The sequence below is a fragment of the Arachis stenosperma genome, chromosome 5 (genome assembly GCF_014773155.1).
Source record: "Arachis stenosperma cultivar V10309 chromosome 5, arast.V10309.gnm1.PFL2, whole genome shotgun sequence".
Classification (NCBI taxonomy): domain Eukaryota; kingdom Viridiplantae; phylum Streptophyta; class Magnoliopsida; order Fabales; family Fabaceae; genus Arachis; species Arachis stenosperma.
Window position 1 is genome coordinate 118,725,788 of NC_080381.1, and position 18,116 is coordinate 118,743,903.

The following is an 18,116-nucleotide window of genomic DNA, read 5'->3' on the forward strand; positions in this document are numbered from 1 at the left end:
TTTAAATCACCTATGATTAATTAAGTTAATTTGTTGAAATTAGATTCCATAATTTTTGTAACGTTATTAAAATAAAAGTGATAAATATCTACTACTTTTACTTTGTATTGTGAATATTTTTTATGATATTTTATAGTGAATAACGTCTTTTAAAAAAAATACAGCAGATTAAATTTTTAAGGAAAATGCTTAGCATTAACTTGAAGTTGACCCACAATTATTATCTTTGATTATAAAAATAATTTAGAGATTCAATTCAATTATTATGTTTACTTTTTATGATATAATAATCTATTTTATATTTTTTTGAGTAATATATTTTATAGTAAAATTTTGAAAATTACTATCAATAATATCATACGCAAAATTACAAACAAAATCATTAAAAAATGCTCCTTCAATAATGCATTTACATTCATAAATTAATTCACTACCTTTTATTTTGAGTGCATGAATCAAGATTTCTTTTTTTCCTTTTATTTAGACAAAGAATTATTGTTTTACTTAATATAATTCAAACATAATTAATTTTCCAACAATAAAAAATTATTATTAATTAAATAAATTATCATTTTTACTTACGAATATTCATATCGTTAATAAATTTATTTATGAAAAAAAAACTAATGTTACTTAAACTTATAAAAGATGAATTTCGGTTGATAAAAATATCCGAACTTTAAAAAATTATCTAAAATTATTCCAATATTACTAGTTACTAATCTCAAATCTTTTTTTTTATGATATTTTTCAACTCGACAGACTAAGGACTAAGTCACCAATCTGAGCTCCATTTAAAAGTTTGTCACTAACCAATAAATTGTTACATGCACAAAGCAAAATTTGAACTTTTTAACACTTGTTTAAACTAATTAGTGAGCTATTAGCTAACCACTAGAACCAACCAAGTTTGTTAACTAACCTCAAATCTTACTCCACCCCATTTCCAACCTTTCACAACCACCACTTTTTGGATTATGTGTATGGGCTTTTTTTTAATTTTTGGTCAGGTATATGGGCTTTCTCGGGTTCCTTTGTACCATCACAAATAGCGGGCCTCAATGAACCTAATTGGGGATATGAAAAATTATTTATACAAACAAACTGTGGCATTTATTGACTAAAACCAGTTTAAAAACTCTTCCAGCAGGCCCAAAGTTTCACTTTCCTCAAACTCTTCCAAAATTAATTTAAAGGATGAACAAACAAGTAAAGGGCAAGACAAAAAAAAAAAAACAACTGAATGGCAAAACCAAAAAGAATTCCAATAGAAATAAAGTCCCCTGGGCCCGTTAATAATTTTAGACGTTTGACAAATATCTAATTGTCCCATGACCAAAAAAACAATATATCTAATTGTGAAGTTATCTCCATTTTTGCAATGTAATTGCTAAAGTAGATGGTTAGGATGTGGCATGATCTCAATGAATTAGTGTATTTTGATTAAACTTTCATCTTCTTTTAAGGGTCACAATTTATTTTTCAGGGAACTTTTTTGGGCGATATCAAAATCTTTTATACACCATTTTGATTATATATAAAATTTAATTTTAACATACCGTTAGTATAAATCAATTTTATATGTATATTTAATTATGTAATATCATGTCAGTAAAAAATAATTATTTTTTATTGTATAAATGATCATCTAAAAAATATGATTAGATAAATGTATAAAATATTTTATATTAATAGTAAACTAAAATTAAACACATATATATTGTGTATTGTTATATTTTATTCCTAAGGCATATTTGTGGAGAGGATAACGAAAGTTGAACTAAAAAAATACAACATTCTAGACTTGAATAAAATGTGTCATTCACATAGAATTATATAAATTATTACCTTATTTAGTTGAGTACATTATTATTATTGATCATTCAAACTATTTGGATAGCAAAATAAATTTTCATCACTTCTTTTAGGCTCGTTTTTTAATATTTTTTATTAAGTAAAAAGTGTTACATTTTTATTAACTAAATAAATTTTAGTTTTTTATTATATTTTATATGATCGGTTGAAATTGAAATAGTAACCTACTAATAATAAGATGAACTGTATATTTTTTTTAAATGGACTGTACATATTTTTTTACAAAAAAAAAAAAACACTAAAATGTTTAACATACCACTCTATTTATTATCTCTAATAATATATTATTTAAAAAAAATATTGTATTCGTTACTTTAATTTACGCGAAGCATATTAATATTTGCCATCATCTTATCTTATATTGTATTACATAAAATGTTAAACACCATCTTAAATTAGTGAAAACCATCGTTAAAAATGTGATTTTAACAATTTTTTATATATATTTTTTATTTTTTTAAGTATGTTATACAAAGTATTTTGAATAAATTACCATTTGTATTCACAAAAGATATAAACACTATAAATATATTCATATAAGAATAAAATAACAATTATATTCACGGAAGATAGTTTCTGTGTGCCAAAAATATTCTAACGAACTAATTGTGTAACTAAAGTTTGGGTACTCTTAGCATACAAAAGCCATCTTCTGTGATTATAATTGTCGTTTTATTTTTATATAGATACATTTATCAGTATCTATATCTTTTATGGTACAAATAATAATTTATTCAAGTGTTTTATATAAATATGCGTATGTAGGGTTTAATAATACACATGGTAGCATGAAAAAATGCAATGTCATAGGTATATAATGAATATTCCGTTCCATAAGAATGAAACAAATGCATGGAGGTTCAAACAGTAGAAACTAGAAAGCCACTTTTCAAGGCTTTAATTTTCCATCAAAGACTAAAATAGAGTCCATATAATGAGTGTGTTATACGTTTTAGAATGCATCCAAAACTCGTTTCATTTTGTCACAATCAATTAAAGTGGATAGTAGTCTTTCAACGTGGAAAATTTTTTTTCTAGTGTAATAATGACATCCTCAATAATTTGACATTTTATTTTAAATGCAATTATTATGTGTGTTATTCAAATTCAATGGTAGTTGGCTAGTTGCAATTGCATTGGAAGCAGAGGGGCCTTTGGTAATGTATTTTATATAACATTAAGTTTCTTAATCAATAATCATACATATATACCTTAGCTTCTTTTTATACGTGAAGAATTAGGATATTATATTAAATTCAAGAAATAGATTAATTCATTTGAAAAAGGGGGGGGATTAAATTTAATTTCTAAACTCATCTGTCATCATACTTCATTATTATTATTATTATTATTGTTGTTGTTGTTAAATATGTAAATATTATAAAATATATGTGATTAGTTAAAATAGTAAATACCTAACATTCTAATTCAAAAGTCTTAAATTCAAATCTTAATATTTTAAAAATATCTTTTACAAATATATATAATAAATAGTACTTTAAAATAAAAATTTGAACACCAAATTAAATAAATTTTATCGCAAGTCATATTATAAAAACATATCAAAAATAAAAGCGTAAGAGAGATAATTTAAATATTACTCTCTTTATTATTGTTCATGATGGAGTAATTATATTCCATATGCCATAGTCACCAAAAGAAAAGTTCAATATACACCGTAATATATAGTATAGAAAAAAGATTTACTAAAATTGGAGAATTAGAAATAGAAGAAAAAAAAATCCATCAGTTAGAATAGAGATATCTTAAGACCTACTTTTACATTAAAATATTCACCTTCTTAGTATTATAACATCCCTTTTCTATTTGTATTAATTTCAATAATATGTATATTATTTATATTCACCTTCTTATTATTCTATTTTTTCCCTACTATATAGTGAAGTGGATACTCTAATAAAAATTATATACTATTTTTATGTGTGAGGATACTTCTTTAATTTTTAGTTATTAGATAATAAATTATAAAATTGATTTTAATAGATTATAAAAATATTAATGTGACTAAAATAAATAAATATTTTTATAAAAAATATTTTGGACAACTTTATTAGAATAAATAATTTATTTTCCTAAAAAAAGTGATTTATGGTATTTGATAAATTTAAAGGCTATTGAAGAGTCGTACGCATTTGTCAATCTTAGGTGTGACAATAACGAGGTTTTTGCAAAGGATAAAGTTTGCATTTTCCTACTACTCTCACTGAATCTGCCACGTTTGGTTGTACCACAAATCTTATCTTTTTAAAAATTGTTTATGTATAGTACATATTTCCGTGCCCAAATTTGATTATATTTTTATTTGTGCACTTCAATACCATCCACATAGTTAAGGACATATGTTAAAAGGAGGAAAGGACTTTGAAATTCGAAGTCTATTTGATACATATTATATTAACTCATACTCTTGTTCTTAGCTTTAACCTAACGACACAAAAATACCTCTGATCTTTATTAGGTCATTATATTATTTATCATAGCTAATAATAATAACAACAATATAGTAGCACGAAGCTTGCTAGCAAAGATTCTTACTAATCATTCTATTTCATCTTAAGTTTTATTTTTATTACAAATTAAGTATTATTTTTTTAATTTTAAAAAGTTATTAATTAATTTTTTATTGTGCCTTCTATTACTAAATATAAAAAGGTTAGAAGATTAAATAATTGATGAAAAGAGAAAATAATAAAAATATTTTTGTTTTGTCTCTTTTATTAATTATATTTTCAATAAAATTTAATGTTTGTGTTAATACTTGTATAAATCAAGAGACATGAAAGTATTATTTAACATTTTGTTTGTATTTTTATTTTTTATTTTATTTTTAGTATTTTCTTTAAATTTTGTGAAAAAAATTGAAAATAAAAGATAAAAACAAAAAAAATTATTATTTTCATTTTTTCTTTCATAAATTTTAAAAAATAAAAACATAAAATAAAGGATAAAGTATTTGGATAAATCAAATGTAGCCAAATATTATCTGTATCATCCAAATTAAAAATTGATACGTGTATGTTTTAAAGAAATTTTTTATGTAAATCGAATTAAAGTAATTTATTATAAATTCTAATAGTAATTTAAATTAGGCTGCACAAATTTATTAGAGGAGATTTTGATTTTAACTAAATCAAATTTGGCAATTTAGATTTACATTGCCCCATGTAAATTGAATCAAGATGAACAGATTTAGTAAAGTATACGTTTATTTAAAATTGTCCATAGTATTTCGAATTAGGAGGTTTCAATTTATATTTTAAAAGATTTAGAATTTAGTCTTTGATATTTAAAATAAGTGAAATATTTGCCAAAAATATTATATTTTATTAGTCAATTAACATTGAATCTATTGACCGCGATAATATCAAGTCATTGATTGGTTTTCATATAAAAATATTCTTATTCTATTCGGTATTTAATTTTAGTAAAATATAAATTAATTTTAAATTTAATTATTATGTATTCTAATTTCCAAAAATATATGCTAAAATTATTATTAATAAAAATTTTAAATTTTTTATTTTAATAAATACTTAACAAATCATTAAAAATTCAACCTTGTAACTTTACCAAAAAAAACTTTTTAATTAAAATTTTTAACTTTATCAAATTTAATATTTATTAATTGCAACCATACTTAATAAATATTAAATAAAATAAGTTGGAACTATTTTAACTAATTTTATTTGTCTTTCAGATATTATTACTATAAAATAAAAGGCACAATATAAAAATAATTACATAATGTATATACAAAAATTATATAAATTATATGTGTGTTATTTATGAAAAATACATTGCTAAGATTAGTTAATAATTAATTACTTATATTTTATCTACTATAAAGATAAAAATATATTTTGATTAAATTAGTTTATAAACAATTATTTATTAACTAATTTAAAAAAGTTTTTTTGATAAAGTTATAAGGTTGAATTTTTAATAATTTGTTGAGCATTTATTAAAATAAAAAATTTTAAATTTTTATTAATAACAATCTTAGCATATATTTTTAGAAGTTAGAATACATAATAACTAAATTTAAAATTAATTGATGTTTTACCAAAATTAAATACTGAATAGAATAAGAATATTTTTATATAAAAATCAATCAATGATTTGGATATTATCGTGGTCAATAGATTTAAATTTAATGCTAATTGACCAACAGATATAATATTTTTTCCAAATATTTTATCAATTTTAAATATTAAAAACTAGAGTATATACCCATTTTGGTTCTCAAAAAATTTTAAATCAGACATTTTAGTCCTTAACTAAAATTAATTACTCGATTGATCTCTAACAATTAATTCCATCAGTCACTTAGGTCCTTAGCTCTGTTAACTCTAATGGAAGACAAAATGATCCTTGAAAACTCTAACATGGGACAAAATGATCCCTGACAACTCTAACAAGGGACAAAATGATCCATGACCCCTTTATTCGAAAACGACACTATTCTTCTCCGATTTTTATCATATCTCGCATAACCCTAACATTCATACTCTCATTCTTCACCTTCACAGTTTTCTTTTCCATCTTTTCCTTCCTCCTCTTTAGCTCCAAGATTAAGCCATGGTGTAATTGTCACACGTGTTGCACCTACCTCAACATGTTATGGATCACACACTTCCTAAATCCTTATGACTGGTACATCTACCTCCTCTACACTTCACCCACCAAAAGCATCCACTTCCACGTATTTGATAACATCACCTACAACCCTGACAACGTCCACGACATCCTCAAGACCAAGTTCTACAACTACTCCAAGGGCACGCCTTTCTCCATTCTCCGACAAGCAATATAGATTGTTGGACATCAGGACATCATGAGAAGATTCTCCTTCGACATCATATGTAAATTCTCATTTGAAATAGACACTGAGTGCTTCATTCCTTATTTTCCGGAGTCCAAGTTGGCAGACAGTTTCGACCTCGCATCCAAGCTATTACAACAAGCAATGTCGTCGTTGCCGCTTATATGGAAACTGAAACGATTACTGAACATTGGTTCAGAGAAGAAGCTGAAGGAAGTAATCGGAGTGGTGGACAATGTGGTTATGGAGATGTTAGGGTAGAGGAGGAGGCAGATGGCAATAACAACGACTAGTCTTAACAAATCAGACTTGCTGTCTAGATTCATGGGATCCATCGAAGACGACAATTAGTTGAGAGATATAGGCATTAGTTTCCTAATTATAAATTGGTTGAAAACAAGTTGAGGATTTTTTTTTTCTTGTGAACATTAAAATTTATAGAGTGTGCGTGCATTGTGTAGTTTGAAGTTACCGTGTTAAACTGTTAGTGTTATGCGAGATATGATGGAAATTGGAAGAGAACAGTGTCGTTTCCAAACAGAGGAGATCAGGGACCATTTTGTCCCTTGTTAGAGTTGTCAGTGACTATTTTGTCCTCCGTTAGAACTAACGGAGTAAAGGACCTAAGTGACTGACGGAGTTAATTATTAGGAACCAATCGAGTAATTAATTTTAGTTGAGAACTAAAGTGTCTAGTTTGAAATTCTTTGAGGATCAAAATGGGTATATACTCTAAAAACTAAATTCTAAATCTTAAATTTAAAAATATAAATCAAGTTAGGTTGGTTAAATTTAGCATTGAGTAAATCGAAACTACCTAATTCGAATTACTATGAACAATTTCAAAAAATTGTGTGCTTTACTAAATCTGCTAATCCTGATTCGATTTACATGAGGCCGTGCAAATCTAAATTGCCTAGTTTGATTTAGTTAAAATTAAAATCTCCCCTAATAAATCTATATAGCCTAATTCGAATTATTACTAGAATTTATAATTCGAATTATTCTAAATCGATTTACATAAAAAATTTCTTTAGAATATATACGTATCAATTTCTGATTTAAATAATACGGATAATATTTAACTGCATTTAATTTATCCAAATATTTATTCTAAAATAAAAATATAAAATAAAAATACAAACTAAATGGACCCTAAATGTTTTCAATATAAACAAGGTTTCAACTATGAACTATTATTCACTTTATTGTATGATTAAATGACTAATGACTAATATCTAAAGTCTTTTAAACTTTAATTGACTAATAAAATTATTTTATTAGGGCTGATATAATATGAAGATAAAGCTTTTCCTTATAGTAATTTAAAAGGTAGCACTATTCAAATAAAATGTGAGAGTAGCATTGCGAGAAGTTTTCCATAGACGCACATATACTTATACATATACGTATAGTCTTTTAGTTGCAAAACACATCCTAATTTTTCAATAGGATTACACTATTTTAATTAACTAACATGTTCGGTTTATGAAGATTGTTTTTTTTTTTACCTTTTAAAATAATAAAGACTTCATAAAATTGAATCACTTTACCATGATTAACCAGCTTTTCTGAATATAAAGCATTTAAAAATAAAATAATAATTTGATATGGTTAAGAATTATTACCAATATTATTATTATTATTATTATTATTATTATTATTATTATTATTATTATTAAAACCAGTAGCGCAGAACCAAAAATTCTATAAGAAAGGAACCGAACTAAATATGAAATAAATTAAAATATAATTTATGGCACATATATAAAATAAGAAAAGTATTACACATATAATTTATTTTAGTTTAACTTATATAAAATGGGTCAAACTAAATAAAAAAGACGCTTACCCATACGAGTATGTTAACACGCACGCTACTCAACGGTTTCCATAGCGCATTTCGTGTTCCTATTCCTCCTTCTCTTCTTCCTTCTTCTTCTCCTTTTTCTTTGCATTTCTCCTCTTTTTTTTCACGTGTTTCATCTTTATCATCATTTTTTTTACTGTTGTTATTGCTGCATTTTTTTCCTCCTTCTCTTTTTATTAATTTTGCAACATTATGTAATTTTTTTGTTTGATTTTTTTCTCCAAAAAATAATTATGAGAATATGAAATAAGAAGTGGAAGAAGAAGAAGCAGCAGAAAATGAGAAGGAAAAAGAGAAAGAGTTTTAAATTATGTAGAACTTATCAGCACACATACACCGAAAATTCTTAAGCAATAAACTCAAATATCTTTGTGTTATACCCAAATTTACTGCAAATGTAGAAAAATATTTTCTCTAATACTGCATTTTTTGTTCTTTTTTTCCTTATTCTTTCTTTCTTTTAGTTGAATGAATGTAAGTTTATCTTCTTTCAAGTAATTTTGTACCATTACGTGTTTCTTCTTTTTCTTTATTTGATTTTTTTGTTTTTATTCTTGTTAAAAGAGTAAAATAAGAAGAAATTTGAGAAGATAAAAAAAAGATTAATAAGAAAAAAAATGATAGTGATGATGATGAAAAAGAAGAAGAAGAAGCAGTAGAAGATGAGAAAGAGGGAGAAGAAGAGTTTTGAATTATGCAGAACTTATCAGTACACATACATCGAAAATTCTTAAACAATACACCCAAATATCTTTATGTTACACCCAAATTTACTGCAAATACAGAAAAATATTTCCTCTAATGTTGCATTTTTTTCTTCTTTTTTTTTTTATTTCTTTCTTTCTTTTGGTTGAACGAATGTAAGTTCAACCTCTTCCAAGTAAAAAAAACTCTTAGTAAAATTATTTTTTAATATATATTATTTTTTAATATTTAAAAACTCTTAGTAAAATTATTTTTTAATATCAATATATATTAATTGTTATACATATTAACAATGGTAAGATTTCTTTATTTAATATTAAAATAATATATATTGATATCGACAAATTAATAGTAAAATATAAAAAAATTATTAACAAAAATTTTGGTAAAATTATAATTTAATAATTAAAAAATTATTGAAGAGTATTTTAGAAAAGAATAATTTAATTATTAATTTTTTTAAAAAATATTTTGATAAAAATACAATTTAATCAATAAAAATAATTTATTAAATAGTATTTTAGTAAGCAAAATTTAATGATAAAAAAATAAAATTTTTGTTAAAAGGTATTTTTGTAAAAAATAAATTTTTTTTGAAAAATAGATAAAGTTAACATTAGTTAACACAAAAAATTTAAAATAGATTAAAGAAGAAATTTTTTTAAAAGTTATAAAAAAAGAAAATGTACATTTTATAAATAAAAAAAAAATATCATTTTAACATCTCACAAAAAAATTTCTCTATTTTTATTTAGTCCAACCCATATAAATTAAAATTTAGTAAATATTCAATTATTCATATATTTATACTCTTTTATTTATGTTGGTTTTATATTATAATACACATTAAGTTATTCGCAAATAATTTTCTTTTTGTCTAATATACTAAGTTACTGACATATATATATAATCCATAATAGACATTATATATAATACTACTACTACTAGTCTACTACTAAATTGTTTTAAAAAATTAGAGAAAATTATAGTCACCTGCCCCTATAAATCTGCCATTACTGAATGTGAGATATTTTACACAATAATTTAATTATATTTTTATTTTTTATATAATTATAAATGTAAAAAATAATTATTTTTATTTATATAATATATAATTTAATAAAATAATATTATATATTTAAATTTTTTTATTAATTAAATTTAATTAAATTAATTAAATTAATTTATAATAATAAAAATCAATTATAATTAATATTATTTTAAATTTTATTATTTAATTTAATTAAATTTAATTTATAAAAAATTTAAGTATATAATATTACTCAATTTAATATATTTATAATTTTCGTTATACAAAAACTATACCAAAACTAAATATAATTATTACGACCGTTATTCCATTCCTTCGCGTCATCAGTACTCAGAGAAAATTCACTTGCATATATATATATATATGAGAAAAGTAATTAAATATAAAAAAATAAATAAAAATTTATGTATAATTATTTTTATATAAAATTAATTATTAAAATTATTAAATAATTTAATAGAGTTGATTAAATTATAATTTAATAATTTTTAATTATCAAAGAATATAATTTTTAATTATAAAAAAAATAATAAAAAAGAATAGGTTGATAGGATTGCACATGGATCGGATAATACCCGCATATTCGTGATAATTATTCGTATGCGATCCGAATTTTACGGATATTATCCAATCTGCAGATTTAATCCGCACTATATATAGTAGGATCGGATTGCGGATTTGGCAGTAATATCTGCGGATCCAATCTGCAGATTCGTATATCCGCACATCTCATATAAATAGCATAGTTTAAGAAAGTAAATCTTAATGTGATATAAATTTTAGTGAGTTATTTTATGAATTTTATGATATCTTATTTTTAATTTTTTATGTTGTATTTTAATTTAAAATAATTAAATTTAGATCTTCTATTATTATTTTTCTTTTGTTATTCAAAAGAACTTTTATAAATACTATTTTAAGAGTAAATAGGCTTAAACATGTGAAAATATAAATTTTCTAAAACACGAAAGGGTTTTAAAATAATTTTTTTGAATTATGTGGATATACCCGAATTGGATCGAATCCAATTTAAAAAAATACGAATATCATATCCGATCTAACTCGATGAGTGTAATACGGTTCGAATAAAATTATAGGTTAGGAAGGTTTTCACATGTACCACGGTATTTTTTGGTACACTGCTATTCTATTCTTTTTTAGCATTAAGATATATAATAAAATAATTAGAAGGATAAGATTGAATAGAAATACATTGAGTGATTTTACTTTTTTGGAGAACATCATAAAATAGAGACAAGTTGTTTCCTTAGCCCATGGAAAGAATGAAGAAAGAAAAAGTATAGGTAACAAACAAGATTTTTGAACAATGTGTAAATAATGTGAATTAATGATAAGATTGAATAGAAATACATTGAGTGATTTTACTTTTTTGGAGAACATCATAAAATAGAGACAAGTTGTTTCCTTAGCCCATGGAAAGAATGAAGAAAGGAAAAGTATAGGTAACAAACAAGATTTTTGAACAATGTGTAAATAATGTGAATTAATAAGGTTAAAAGACTAAATTTGATTAGTAGCATTAAATTAGGGTGTAGTGTATTTTCATTTGATTGGTGGTTGTTCATGTTGTTTAAAATTTTCATTGTTCCTCTAGCACTCCCCATGAAGAAATTACTATCTTGCACTTGTGTTCATGTGTTGTGTTAGTTTTCTTTTAATACGCCTTTTACTTTTCTTTTTTTTTTAACCAATTTTTATTGATCATTTTATCTCTCTATTAGTTTTTCTTCCTCTTTTTCGTTTTTCTAAAATAGATGACTTCCTTTAGCACGATATACTTTATTTGTCTATTTATTTTACAGAAATATTATTATTATTATATAAAATAATACTATTTTATAATTTAGTTTTGTTTTTTCTTGTACATATATAGTACTTACTTAATTCAATTTTTTTATTATATTAAATACATGTTATTTTACTAAATGCATATTATTTTCTAAAATTTCAAATATTAATCTATTTTTATTAGGTTATTTAAAAAAGAGATAAAATTAAAAAATAATGAAAAAAAGGGTAAAAAGACCATTTTAATATTAGTATAAGTTAAATTTAATTGCTCAAGTAAGTATTACTATAATAATATTAATAAAAATTTGTGCAAGAATAATATTACTTATATTTTAATTTTATCAACTAAACTCATTTAATTTTAAAATATAAGTATTAAATTTATTGTGCTAAATTTTTTAGGATAATATAGAATTTCACAATAAATTAATTTTATTTGATATTCGTCAATTAAAGAAATAAATTTATTAAAATATTTTTTAATTAATGATAAGTCTTAGGAAAAAAAACTAATCTCATCATTCTTGTTAATTAAATTATGATATAAGATAGTGGTATGGATAGTCTTATAGGTAGGACTTGTCAAGAAATAACTTAAAAATTGACAATAAATAAGTAATAAAAAATTGATAGAAAAAATAAATAATAAATTTTGTGCATCATTAATACTATTGGTGAAAAATATTTATTAAAAAATTAAAATATTAAGTCATAAATGAACATCTTTAGGTGAAAGATATCTATAGTCAAATTGAAAAAAAAAGTTATAATTATAGGCTCGTGAATTTTGTCAAGCTATAATAAATTAATTTTTTTTGTATATAAGAAACTATTTAATAAAAAAAATTTAAAATTAATATTAAATCTATTTTTGTTAAATTATATTAACTAATTGTTTACACTTGTAAGTTAAGGATATCTACTTATAATCAAGTATAACCAAGTTAGTTTAACATAACAAAAATCAGTTATAGCTAATATATTCTAAGTCTTATAATTTAATTTGGTTAGACTTGGTTCATAAAAAAATTTGAATATGTAGTATTACTCAAAAAAGTATTTATTTGGATTAGATTTTTTTGGGATGAAAAAACACTTTTTAAAATAATAAAATATATTAAATTTTAAACATATTTAGATGCATTTAAAAGAAAAAAATTCACTAAAAAATTAAATTATTTGATTTTTTAAAATATCAATAATACTTTGATTTTAAAAAAGTAGAAGTAAAATAAGTTTTAATTAATTTTTTTACTAGGCATATCATTGATCATAATTAATAATTACAACTTATACCTTTAAAAATAAAAAATAAATTATTCAAATTGAATAATTTTATTTTAGCAATGAAAAAGTAAATTGTAGCAACATAATATTATTATATTTACAAATATTAAATTTAATAATTTGTCATGTATTATGTACAAGATAAGATTAAAGTTTATGATTTTTTTTTCAATTAAAATTAATGTGCCAATTCTATAAATCATAACTTCTTAAATTAAGAAATAATATATAAAATAAATACATAATTATTTAATCAATATAAAATAACATGATATATATAATTTTTGAAATATAAAAAAGTGTTATTTCTTTTAATAAATTGATTATTTTTATAAGTTTACCTCACATTATTACAAATAATTTTATTTTTAAACATTTTCTAAACAAAATTCTTTTTTTTTATGAGACTTCACAGATAATATAATTTATAATAAATAAAGAAATAAAATTTCTGTACATTATTTTAGTGTGTAGCAGACTAGCAGTGCACCTATGTTTTTTCAAGTTAAACGTGTTATCTTTTGTTTTTTTATGATTGAAGGGTTATTTTTGTCTTTTTATAAATAACTACAAGACAAAAAATTATCTTACAACCTAATCATACATGAAACATTGAAGTTCCAATAAAGTAAATGGAACACTTGAAAACTTTCCTATAGGTTATATTCAAACGATATTCTCCGATTTGACAAATTAAGGATTAATCTATCCTAAAACGTCCATTCAAAAGTATGCCGCTAATTATAGGTTATATCCGATGTGATCATAGTGTAGTTTATAGGTTGATAGAAAAGGCGCGTGACTTGACCACTATATTGTTAGTGCGCGTCAATGTCTCTAGTAAACGTCGCCGCTTGGACACATGTTGTGTTTTTCCTATGCTGACGTGGCCATCTGCATTGGGACCCACAGCGACACGTGGCTCCACTTGGACCACACTGTACGTTGTATTGTACCATCATCGTCATTGAATGATGAATTCCATGGCTCCAACCAATAACCAAAAAATGTTCCTGTATTGTTTCTTAGCAATCAATAACATCATCTCATCATATATCCACCATAGTACTATGGACTACACTATCTATACCTTATTTAATGGATAAATATAGCATAAATACTAGTGTCTTACATTTCATTTCTCTGATTGAATTTACACTACTACTACTCTTTAGTTAGTAATCTAAGTGCAATGTTTTTAAGTACTACGTACATTATTTAATGTTGTTAATTTGTTTTTAAATAAATATAAAAAACATAGATTTTAAATGTGTGATTTATTTTCAAATTTTAAAATACACTAATGCACTGAGTAGTTAACTAATAATATTGTTATGGCCTGTGATCCATTCATTAATTTCCGTAGCAAATGTTGATGACCACACGTTTTCACATTTAGAGATAATTGTCATTTATTTAGATGCAACTAAAAGGGGCCCTAAGTATGCCCTAAGAAAAGAAAAGGTGTTTTTGATTGAAGAAATTAGAGAAATTAGAGAAGTGATGAAGGCGACAGTGTGGACAACAAGAGCAAAAGATATCTACCAGCAATGAATGTGGGAAGAGTTAGAAGCACCACTATGAAAGTGACTTTTCTAAGTCTAATGTTTGATTCCATCCAAACCTAAACGAACTTCCCTCTTATACCCACCCTGCATATCCACATTCCTTTTCCATCATCATCACCCATCGGTTATGTATGTAATAACTAAATAAACATATTTCATCTAATCGGTTTGATGAGTTTATTATTAAGTTTAATTATAATATCGGTCGTTAATTTTACTAAAATTTCAGTTAAATTTTTATATTTTTTGTTAATTAAATTTTTATACTATATTATATTTTGTAATTAAATTTTTACTATGACAAAAATATTAGAATTAATTGAATATTCAAATAAATAAAATAAATATACTAAATTGATTGAATATTTTATTTTATTTATTAAAATATTTTGTTAAATCTAATATTTTTGCTAGGATAGAGAATTTGATATAGTATATGAATCTATTTAAAAAATATATATATAAAGATCTATTTAAAAATTTGATAAAATTATAAAAATGGACAAAGTAATTAAACCTTATTATTGTTGTTGAAGTTGATATATTTTATAACAAAGTAACAATATGTAAGATTACAACAATAAAAAAGACTATTAGATTTTATATAGTTAATATTATAGTTAAAATCCAATAAAATTTTTCAGTTTAATTAAATAACTAAAAATGAGAAATTTTTATTGACCAAATTCTTAAAGTGGTTTCTTAAGTAGCGTTTGGAAGAGAGATAGAGACTGATAGATTGAGATTGAAATAAGTCTCAGTATTGTGTTTGGTATAAAGTGAAAGACAAAGACTGAAATAAGAATGAAATTCCAATTTAATTTGCACAACGAGTAAATTTAGAATTAATTAATTGAAATGATGGTATTTTAAGTATAAAATGTTATTAAAGTTTCAATCTCCGTCCTCAAAAATTTCAGTCCCCTATGTCTCCACTTTTTTGAAGTACTAAAATATTGAAATTTTAGAGATAGAGATTGAAATTTTAGTATAAATCTCTGGACCAACAATTCAACAAATATGATACTGAGTCTCAATCTCTCAGTCTTCGTCCTAATACCTCAAACCAAACGCTACCTTAGATTCGGCTTATGCACCAATTTAACCCCCTGAAATTTCAATTGCACTAATTTAAACCTCAAGATTGAATTCCAGACAACATACTAGTCTCTCAGTCTATTTTCAACATGAGTCAACAACCAGACTGCTAATGTGACACCACTACTACCACGTGGCATCATCATTCACCCCACATCACCATCATCCTCTTTCTCATCTCCATCTCCATCCCTCTCTCCCTCTTCTTCCCCCACCCTCCATTACTTCTCCCTCTCCTTCCTTTTCTCTCTCCTTCTTACCTCTACCACCTCCTGTTGCAAGTCTCTCTACCATCATACTATCCCCTCCAATCTCTCACCTTCCACTGACTCCGTCGTCTCTTAGATCCCACATGGCCACACCTTTCTCATCTGATCTCCGATATCACCTATTTCTCCGACACTCTTCTCCCTAATTACTTCAAGTACAACAACTTCTCCAGCTCCATTCGTCAGCTCAACATCTATGTATGTATCTCTATAATTTGCTTTCAATTTACATTTGTCTTTTCCGTTTTAGTCGATAATTGATAACTATCAAATATGTATCAGGGGTTTAGAAAAATTGATATGGACCGTTAGAAATTTGCCAATGATAACTTTGTCAAGGATAAAAAATATTTGTTCGTCAATATTCAGAGAAAGAAACATCCGCACAATGTAGATCATCAAAAGTCACTGATCATAAAAGACAATTATGATGAAGCACCAGCAAATGATGGCCTTTGGAAGGAAGTAGAGAATCTAAAATCTAACAAAAATGTCCTCATGCAGGGGTTGGTTAAACTCGAGCAGCATAAAAAATTTGTCGAGAATAATCTACTACTCTTCATCGATCGCCTTTAAGAAATGGAGAAGCATCAACAGCAGATGTTATCATTCTTGGTCATGGTTGCTCAAAGTCCTGGCTTCATGGTTCAACTCCTTCAGCCTAACGAAAACATTGTTGGAAGGAATGGGAATGGCGGCAGGTGTTGTAGCAGTAGAAGTGGAAGAAGAGATGAGGAGATTGGAGGAGATAGGATGGTGGCAGAAAGACTTACAGCAGGAGATGGTGGAGGGTGGGAAGGAGAAAGAAAGGAGAAGGAAAGGGAGATGTGACGGAGGGTGGGAGAAGAAGAGGGATGGAGATAGGGATGAGAAAGAGGATCATAATGATGTGGGGTGAGTGATGATGCCATGTGGTAGTAATGGTGCCACATCAATAGTCCGACTATTAACTCACGTCGAAAATAAGCTGAGGGACTAGTGTGTGACCCGGAGTTCAATCTCAAGGTTCAAATTAGTGTAATTAGAATTTCAATGATTAAATTAGTGTACGGATTGAATCTAGTCGACTTTTATTATAGGCTAGGATCACACCATGACCTAGCAAAAATTATGCATAAAAAATTAAAATCGTGCAGCAAAGATATAAATTAAGTGACAAATAAGATTATCTTTTAAATAAGTTGCACTAGGTTTAAATTTAAATTAAGACTGAGATGAAATTTAAAAATTTTCAAAATATGAATGTATAAGTGTGTGAGTAATATAATGAAAAAATGTATTCCACTAATTTGCAAAATAGATCTATTATAAAGAAATTTCTAATTGAAAAAAAAAAGAGAATTCATTCTCCTATTATAAATGTAAACCCCTTTAAATTAGTAAATAATTAGTCAATAAATTAAATTTTAATAAAAAAAATATTACATTAAATTAGAATAGAGCTCATTAAAACGAGAATTTTGACACTAATTTAAAAAAAATTGGCTCAAGATTTGGCCGAATGGGTCGAACCAGTTGAATCGGGCCCAAAAATGGGCCCAAACCCAACAAGCCAACCCAGTTCATCAAAAGAAGAGAACACTCTTCTTCTTCCTCATTCAGCACAACGCTGAAACAGCCAAGGGGGAGAGAAGAAAAGAATTCAAACCCTAACCTCCACTTCTAACTACCATATCTTCCTACTTCGAGCTCCGATCGCCGCACCGTTGGCGGCCACAAGTCCATCGCGTCAAGCTCT

General features: G+C 24.9%; 1 pseudogene; it reads left to right on the forward strand.

The window, feature by feature from the left end:
- Positions 1-6,730: 6,730 nt before the first annotated feature.
- On the forward strand, positions 6,731-17,209 carry LOC130981228 (heat stress transcription factor A-8-like; annotated as a pseudogene).
- Positions 17,210-18,116: the final 907 nt, after the last annotated feature.